We start from the raw sequence: 8,045 nt of genomic DNA on the forward strand, positions 1-8,045 counted from the left end.
AATAATATTTTCCAGAGCATACACATTCAAGGCAAGTTGTACAAAAATATCATAGATCCAAATCAAATGCAGAACAGGTTTATAACTCACTTTTGAAGTCAATTAAAATACTGATCCAAGCTATTGTACCTTCAATGACAACAAAACCACAACTCAGCATCAGCCCATTCAATGAATCCTACACAAAGAAAGACCAGGTCAGCCTTCAACATAACAGAGTCTCAACTAGCTGTAACTGTCATAACAGAATCCCATCTCTCTCACATTCAAATCCTATACAACCCATATGTAGGGTCACTCAAAGACTAACAACATTTAACTAGTTTTTTAGTTTGATTCACTAACAGCCATAACCAGTTAACAAGCTCAGCTTCAACCTTAACTGGTTTCCTACCTATGCCTAACCTCTTTATAACTAACCAAACCTATTCTAACTTTCAGTTACTAACTAGTACATCACTTTGTAGGAGGTATGTTATGGAAGTAACCAATAGTAGTGCGAACATCTACAATATAAGAAAGTTTACTGATCTGGAAAGTATGATTCTGACCCTTTGCTTCCCCAGTCTGCCACTTGGACACCTTCTTTGCTCTCCTTTTGTGGAACTACACCATCACGTCTTTTTCAAACTTCACCTTTACAAAATTTAAATCTAATAATTTTATATTGCTAGCTTTCTTGGTAAACGGGATTATAATCTTTCCCATACTCAAACTCTCCATAAGGTCTTTTCATTAGGTTTTTTTCTCTCTTTCTATCTACCACTCTTTGCTGTATCTCCATCTCACTCCTCTTTTGAAAACTGCGCCAGCTTCCATCTTCAACATCTTCATCTTCTATCTTCAACCTCTGCATGGCTCGTCCGATGAAAAAAATTGTTGACATCAACGACACCAGGGAGTTGTGGAAAGTGGCGGTGAGAGTTGCCCATAATTGGAAGGTAGTATCCAACAACAAGGAGCACTTTGAGATGATCTTCCAAGACAGAGAGGTAAGTAAACAGATCTGTTAACTTTGGTTCTTGCTTTACGAACGCGCGAGTTATTTCGCTGAGTTTTGAAACTAACAAGGTACGACCTTTAGTGATTTTACATCTGATGTCTGATGCATTTTGTTGATCTTGAGTTATGCTTCCTGTTTTTTATTTAACAGATGTAGAAGATTTTTTTGAAAGAAAAAAAGAAAGAGAGATTTACAAACGAATCTGGAAAGTTAGGGTTTCGATGAAAGTTAGGGTTTTGATTCTGGATGTGCTTCAGATGAAGAGGACATGAGTTTTCTTGTCGCCGCATTCTCTCCCTGACTTCAGGTAACTTCATTTCTTCTTTTCGACCCGGTTTCATCTTCTGTATTGTGAAGGAACGTGATTTTCTGTTGTTGATTTGGTTGATGTTGTTGTTGTTGTTTGAAGGTAAATAAGTATTGTGGATGAGGATGATGAAAACAAATACCCAAATGCTATAACCAATTTGTATTCTGGATGTGCTAACAATATAATCGATTTGTAATTCCTTTATAAAATTTTGGTTGTGTTTTCTCTTTAAACTAATTACCCAGGTCCCGCAATTCTCACTCTGTCAATTGTTTTTATCTTATGTACCACACTGATTTCTTTTGCAGGCTGAATATTTTTATCAGTTCACATATTCTAGCTTCAAGGAACATTTATTTGTGTAAATATTGAGAAATGTCGTGCCTGGCGGAAGCAAAGAAATAGATACAGTTACCGTTTTGGATAAAGCTGTAAATTACCTGACAACTTCTTTTGACTACTTCTCTAATATTAGTTATGCTTACAGAGATTCCTATTTAAACTTTCAAGTACTCTGGCAGATAAAAATGAAACGCTTTGTGGTGAAGTGAAATGGACGGGAAACCTCGCGATGTGGGATAAATCACAGTTTGAAAGGTTTATAAAGGTTTATAATTGGTTATATGTTTAAATTTAGGGTTTTCAATTTGTGATTAGGGTTTTTGTGTTTGATATGATGATTTTGTGATAATCACAATACTAAGTTGAGCATAGTTAAGCAGATAGTGAGAGTAAAGAATTTGTTGCGTCTTACTAGGTTTTTTGTCCTAAAACCTTTCTCTTTATATTTCAGAATACGCACCAGGGATATCCTACAGAAACATTAGGGCGGTTTCTCAAAGGTAGGGACGGGAATGTTGCCAAAGCTCATAAAATGGTTAGTTAACTCTTATGTTTGGTAGAATCTCTTGGATGAAATTTCAGCCATGTTCCTTCACTTTTGATTTATAAATGTAGATACTTTTGTGACAATTTAATAGATTAGGGAAAATTGTGAATTTCTCAGTTTCTTATTCTCATGTTATTCTTCTCCTCGATGTTGTTGTTTCAAGCACTAACATGGTCTTACGCAGGTTGAGAAGGCACACGATGGAGACAAGTGGATTTGATTTGTTGAAACTCATGAAATGTATTTACGTCAAAGTTTAAATTTTATTCTTTCACTGTTTTATTTTTGCATATTATTATATTAGGGTTTTTTCTGTGATTGTTTTATTTTTGCAGATTATTAGATCTGTTTGTAGGAAAGAGTGGGAAAATATGGAAAACCAGGTGGTGGAAGCGAACCTGAGAACATTAGCTTACCAGAAGATGATACATCTGCCATGAAATATGTAAGGCTCTTTTTTGTTTCGTTCATAGAATGGAGTAACGAGTAATTATCCTACTTTTCACTTTGGATGGTGTTTTTGTTGACGTTAAAACAGTCGTGGCCATTACCATTCGAGTTGGTTTCGGTACATATCAAAGTCATTACATGTTATTGAGTTTTAATTTCTCGGTAAAGTTGTTTCCTTTTCAAAGTGTTATCTGTCGAACATGATTCGTGTTAGAAAATAGAACCAATCAATTTGTTTAAATAGACTGTTTTACGGCAAGAGTTAACATGCTATTTGAATATTGTTTAAATGAGGAATTTCAGTGATATGTTGCTGATAAATCCAAGACAGCCGGCACCCAAACTATTCAACAAAGGTTTACGCTATGCACCAGAAAAATGTGTTTCTTTCATAATCAGTATGTTTTTACTCACAAATTTTCGTTCTTCAAGTTTGAGTGTAGCTTGAAGACTCAACAAGTATTTCTACTTTAATACAATATTGTTTGTGAGTTGACTTGGGAATTGAATGTGTATTGTATTTTTAGAGGAATTATGATGATATGGGCATTGCATAGAGGACAAAGAAGAATCCTTTTTCACAACATTTATGTAGATATGGGAAGACCTTGACAGCACAAACAGTGGTCTCCAGCTTGATATACTACAGATTTGAAATCGGCAACTTAAATTTTCTTCCAAATTATAATTCTTTGAACTAAAAATTAGTTATACTGTTTGTATTTCTATTTTCTAATTAAGTGATTGCTTTCTATCTTTGTACAGGGAAGATGCTACCCATATATTCCTACAACAAGGTTTGAAAAATTAATGTATCGTGTTTAAAATTAAGTTTATATACACCTTTTGCTTGTATTTAACTTTAGAGGTTAGCAGCAGCCAAATTTGCTGTGATATTTGTGTTATGATAGTTTTTATGATAGGCTTTACATTGTACGTTGGAATTTCAGAATATGTTGATGAAGAAATGTTGATTCCTAAAAATACCTCGGTGTTTATTAGACGGGTTCCAGGGCGGTCAGGATTACCAATTGTTAGTGAACTACAGTACTTTCTCAAACCTTTGGTATCATTACTTCTGTTTGATTTCTTACCATTTATCATGCATTCAATATGTAACTTTGTCAAAATGGGTATTTATCAATTTATCTTTTATGTATAGTGGCATAATTAGAAATTGCATTGTTCATTTGCGAAAAATATCATGTTCTTTCTATGTTTTCTTGAGTTGCAACTGCATTTTGCTATCAGTAGACAAGAGGTGAAATATAAGGTGGTGGAAGCTGAACCTGAGAACATTAGCTTATCGGCAGATGATACATCTACCATTACAAAGTTAAGCTCAGTTTCGGTAAGTCATTACATCTGTCGGTAAAGTTGTTTCCTTTTCAAAATGTTATCTGTCGAACATAACTCGTAGGAGAAAATAGAATCAATAAATATGTTGAAATCGACTATTTTACGGCAAGAGTTAACATGCCATTTGAAAATCGTTTAAATGAGTTTAATAATTGTTTTTTACGATGCATATATTCATGTAGTTTGCATTTGCAGTGGCGCGGTAGCGGCATTTTGCGTCTGTAGACTGGTTTTGGAAATCCCAGTTTGACCTCTTTGATAAAATGTTTGAGGAAGGCAGCACTCCTAATATGATTTTGCTGGCTTTTAGGATTTATAAAAACATTATTCTCTTCATCAACTAATTATATAAAAACACCTCTTGATTTTCATCTATCATGTAAATTGCTGAATAAAGCTCCATGCTACATTCAGGTTGTTGTGGATGGTGTGTGGATAGTGTTGTGGATGGTTTGTGTTGCTGAATGATAATTTGTATCAATTGGTATTTATAATGAAAAACCGCAGGTCGTTGTTGTCTCGGGTGAAACTGGTTGTGGTTAGACTACACAACATCCTCATGAGTGTACATGGTCTGGAGTCAGGATGTTATTTTTGGACTCGATGTCAATCGGGAAGGAAGAGAAGTGGCTTGGGCGTGGTTTAAGGTATAATTAACATATCACAGTACTGCATAAGTCATTTGGAGTGTGAAAAACATTGAATAGAAATGAAGATTACTGCATATTTTAGTTTAGTTTTATCACTGTTAAATTCCTTTTAAAGTTTAGGAATTGATCATTGGAAAAACTTTAGTTTCGTTGTTGCTATTCAATGAAAACTTGATCATAGAACTAGAATATAAATACTTCCTTAAATACTTTGCCAAGTTTTCCTTACATCTGTCATAGTTTATCGCTAAGCTTAGAGATTATGATAAGATTTACTCTGCGCTTTGATACTGAAGAGAAAAAATTGATGGAGATTATGATGTTTGTTTTCTATTGACTGCACTTCCTTTCCTTATTCTTATCTCAAATGTAGATGGCATGTTATTGCTTCTTGGATTTTAGATGCACATGATGAAAAATGTGGGATTTGTAGTATGGCCTTTGATGGATGTTGTCCTGGTTGTAAACTTCATGGAGATGACAAACATAAACAACGATGTGAACATCGAGAATCTATTTTCTGCTCTGTGTGTGACATAAGAAGAATTGTTTTTATTCAATTTCTTTTGCGAAATTAAGAATTGTGTCTTCATACCTCTTTCTCTAAAGCATGGCTCATTTAGCTTTATCAGTATAGCATATTGTGAATTTAAGGTTTTTAATTGAATTGAATTATATTTTGTGTTGAATTGAATGGTTTGAATTTATTTTAATTAGTTTTATTAGTATAGCTTTATTAGTGTTGATGTTTTGGCTTATTAGTAAATTAGTTAAAGTTTCATTCATTGATTATAATGGCAAGTTCACAATTCACAATGTATCATACACTGATCACAGAACAACCATTTAAGTTTTTGGTAAACTTTTCTACATGTATATGTTTCAGGACTAAAACCAAAGAGCATGCTTATTTCAGGGAGTAAATCAGAATTATCTTACTTATTTTGCAACAAAAGAAGCTATGTTGTTGTGTTAGTTAAGGCAAATTGTGTGTCTGGAAAGAGTCTTGGAGTTAGCTGAGACGAATAAGGTACGTACTAGATGATGTCAAGTAGTAGGGATACTCATTAGTGTTATAATTGCATGAAGTCGGTCCCCCACCTGCATCGCGGTCCTCCATAGTCGCAATTCCTATTGTCAAGATTGCGTCGAAGCATCTTCGGTAGGTCCATCGTGTCCGGTATGCAAAGATGACATTGAGCTGGGGACTGATGCAAAACAAATGTCGTCTAGGCATATGCATGTTTTTAATACCATTGGTCATGATATATTGAATTTGGTTGGGTTTGTTAATATATTATTACTTGTGATGAAGTTCATCTTTGAAGTGAAGTTGGAAAAGAATATACTTTGCATTTCCTCTTGATTATGCTTTCCACAAGTCAGGAGGCTGCAAATACTTTAGTTCCCCTTATACAGTGGTGCAATCTGTTTTTTTCTTCTTCTAGCGAATGAGTTATGAGATTAATTGCAGGTTTCGGAAGCCACTTATCTTGAACTTTTTCTATTTGTGCTTGAACTAATTTCACCAATTTTATTAACTGAAAAAACAAAGCAGACTAAGCTACCATAAGCTTAAGATAGCAGCCACAAGCATCTTCATGGAAAAACAAATCCACCTGAGGTGGCACATGCTCCACCAAAGCACTTGAGCAAGATCCAAAATGTCAATTATTAGCTATAGTGTTTTTCAATAGTCTAACAACATTACGGGTCAATAAATGAAATATAAATTGATTTGTTTTAATATATACATTGAATGAGTTGCACAATTAATTTTAATGTAAAAACCACTTTGAATTCAATAGTTATATATTAACATATTACCCTTTTAAAATAATTATACATAAGACTAATAATTTTACTATTTTACATCATTGCTTTTTTTAATTGTCTTTAGAATATTTTAGTCGTGCTTTTTTTTTTCTTTTTTAATTTTTCTTTGTTTCAAAATTATTAATTGTATTTTTTAATGAATAAATTCTCATTAAAACTCAGTAAAATTAACTCTCTCTTCTTTTATGCAACACCCCACTATTTCGTTCTTCTAATAATTTTTCTTCATCTATTTCTCTCTCTCGCCAATCCTCTTTCTCTGAAAACATAAAAAAATTTAAAAAAATAAATGAGTTATTTGTTTGATTTTTTATCAAAAGAACTATTTGATCCACAAATATAATTTATTAACATTTTAACTAAAAAATAAGATGAAAAACATACATTTTTTTTAAAAAAAGAATACCACATATAGAAATAAAGAATATTTTAAAGAAATTTAGATCCATTTTTTTAAATATTATAAATTCAAATTAAAGTTAGATATAAATAAACTGCAAATATGAAAGAAATAATTTTTAGGTGAAAGAGTCTTTTATTTCTCTTAATAGTTATTACAATTATCTACAATATAAGAAAATAAATTGGTCTGGAATGTTTTAAATTACCCCTGCTTCTATTTTGTTTTGCCACGTGGGAAATTCAACTGCAAGTTTATGCTCTAAACAACTCTTCCTACTTTCCAATGTTCCAATGCATGCTACTTTTTCAAAAAAAATCCAAATTTCAAAAGGCTACTTTTTCTTTCCCTACTAAAGCTATTTTTAAATTTAATTTTTTTTTTGTATTTTTATATTTTTAAAAATATTATCATAAAAAACATTAGCAAATAGGACTCAACAATTATCCAATTTATTTCAGTTTTATAGGTACCAGACACTTTTCTATATATTTAATTATTATTTTTTTACGGGTATGAGATATTTTTTTATATATTTAGATTATTATTTTTTCACGGGTACCACACATTTTTCTAAATATTCAATTATTATTTTCTCACGGGTACCGAACATTTTCTATATATTTAATTATTATTTTTTCACTGATATCAGACATTTTTCTAAACATTCAATTATTATTTTTTTCACGGGTACCGGACGTTTTTCTATACATTCAGTTATTATTTTTTCACGGGTACAAGACATTTTTTTAAACAATCAATTATTATTTTTTCACAGGTATTGAAATTTTTTCTATGCATTCAATTATTATTTTTTCACAGGTACTAGACATTTTTCTATAAATTCTAGGCTTAATTGCAACTTTAGTCCTCCTATTTTGTCTTTTTCTTGATTTTGATCCCTCTATTTTAAAAACCACTATTTTAGTCTCTTTTTTAAGTTTTCTGTGCAATTTTCGTCCTCCTGTTTTGTTTTTTTCTGCAAAATTAGTCCATATTTTTGTTTCTTTTTCAACACAAATTTCAGAACGGGACCAAAATCATGATTTTAAAAATGGGGGGACCAAAATCGAAAAAAAAGACAAAATAGAGGGACCAAAATTGCTTTTAAGCCTAAATTCTATTATTATTTTTTCACGGGTACCAGA

The 8,045-nt window shown here is 32.1% G+C and overlaps 1 long non-coding RNA gene across 10 annotated transcripts; it reads left to right on the top strand.

Moving 5' to 3' along the window:
- Nucleotides 1-693: 693 nt before the first annotated feature.
- LOC131642478 (uncharacterized) lies at nt 694-6,092 on the top strand. Of its 10 annotated transcripts, XR_009295915.1 has the most exons (13): nt 694-992; nt 1,154-1,310; nt 1,622-1,910; nt 2,107-2,190; nt 2,387-2,442; nt 2,538-2,647; nt 2,741-2,814; nt 2,956-3,050; nt 3,180-3,449; nt 3,603-3,685; nt 3,904-4,003; nt 4,519-4,658; nt 5,548-6,092. It is a non-coding gene; the product is annotated as an uncharacterized LOC131642478 (long non-coding RNA). The 10 variants fall into 10 exon arrangements; XR_009295908.1 differs by having other exon boundaries at nt 2,741-3,050; XR_009295913.1 differs by having other exon boundaries at nt 2,956-3,449.
- The last annotated feature ends 1,953 nt before the right edge of the window (nt 6,093-8,045 follow it).

The sequence above is a fragment of the Vicia villosa genome, unplaced genomic scaffold (assembly GCF_029867415.1).
Source record: "Vicia villosa cultivar HV-30 ecotype Madison, WI unplaced genomic scaffold, Vvil1.0 ctg.005108F_1_1, whole genome shotgun sequence".
NCBI classification, from domain to species: Eukaryota; Viridiplantae; Streptophyta; class Magnoliopsida; order Fabales; family Fabaceae; genus Vicia; species Vicia villosa.